The sequence below is a fragment of the Humulus lupulus genome, chromosome 2 (genome assembly GCF_963169125.1).
Source record: "Humulus lupulus chromosome 2, drHumLupu1.1, whole genome shotgun sequence".
Classification (NCBI taxonomy): domain Eukaryota; kingdom Viridiplantae; phylum Streptophyta; class Magnoliopsida; order Rosales; family Cannabaceae; genus Humulus; species Humulus lupulus.
In genome coordinates, this window is record NC_084794.1 from 61,343,641 (window position 1) to 61,345,040 (window position 1,400).

The 1,400-nt window shown below is 34.5% G+C and overlaps 1 non-coding gene across 1 annotated transcript; it reads right to left on the bottom strand.

Moving 5' to 3' along the window:
• On the bottom strand, window positions 1–107 carry LOC133820670 (small nucleolar RNA R71). Its single transcript, XR_009887072.1, has one exon. It is a non-coding gene; the product is annotated as a small nucleolar RNA R71 (small nucleolar RNA).
• Between the last annotated feature and the right edge of the window lie 1,293 nt (window positions 108–1,400).

Genomic DNA, 1,400 nt, shown 5'->3' on the forward strand with positions numbered 1-1,400 from the left:
AGAATAAGAGGAAAGATTAATAATTTCCATCAACTGGATGGGGAATCTTTATATGATGCATGAGAATGATTTAAAGAGTTGCAAAGCAAGTGCCCACATCTTGGAATAGAGAAGTGGTTTCTAGTTCATACTTTTTACAATGGTTTGGGGAGCAATACAAGGACAGTTATAGATGCAGCATCAGGATGAGCATTTATGAGAAAAAGTGCTAATGAAGCATATGAATTATTGGAAGAGATGGCCATGACTAAATATAATTGGCCTACTGAGCATGAGAGTCTTAGAAGTTGATCCAATTATGCTATTGATCGCTCAAGTGGCATCTCTAACCAAGCAATTACAACAAACTAATCTCGCCGCACAAGCAATGCAAGTACAAAATGTTGTGAGTTGTGAGATTTGTGGAGGACCGCATGCTTATGAACAATGCCTGAGCACATCTAGTTTCTCAACTAATGTGAATAATTTTCCCTTGGAACAAGCACATGTTATTGGTAATTTTTCTAGAATTGCATTGTAACGACCCAAAATTACTAATAAGGCTTAAGGGCCTTGATTAGTGTGCCGGGAGGGCATGATTGGTTTATATGTGATTTAAATGATTTAATGCATGATTATGTGATAAGCATGCTTATATGATTATATGGATATGTGAAATGCATATTTATGAGTATTAATAAGCATGTGGGCCCTGTTTAGCTTAAAATGGCATATTTGTAATTTTGGCTCGTTGAGGGCATAAATGCGATTATTTGTGGTAAATTGTTAAGACCACATTATTATGTGGATGTATTTGCAGTTTATGGCTCGAGACGATCCTAGTGAGCGGTTTGGTGAAATAGTCACGTAGGGGTTTATACCCGGCTCGGGGGAAGCCTGAGGGTATTTATGGGAATTTGGGAAATATATTAGAGATTTTTAAACATTGGGGAAAATAATTGATGATTAATTAGATGGCAGAATTTAAGTGGTAAATATTAGGGATACTCGAGGAATTAGCGGGAATTGAGAGCAAATTAGGGGTGCACACGGGTCAGATTTTCGAGTTCATCGGGTTCGGATTTTACGAGTTGAGAAAAATTGTACTGAAGCCGATCCAAAATTTTTGGGTTTTGGGTTTTTTCGGTTGGGTTTCGGGTCTGGGCCATTTGTGTTTTGGGCCGAAAAGCCCAATTTTGCAAAAATACCATTTTTTTTTCAAAAATATCATTTTTATATAAAAATGAAAAAAAAATGTGTGATCATATAAAGGTTATTTTTTTTTCACTAAATATACTATTTTATGTAAACTTTCTTTTATACAATTCTAAGTACCAAGAAATTAATTGAAAAAGTAACTCAAAAATCTAAATTAACTAACATATCAAGTTTTCTTTAAAAATGAATAATACCTATATAAT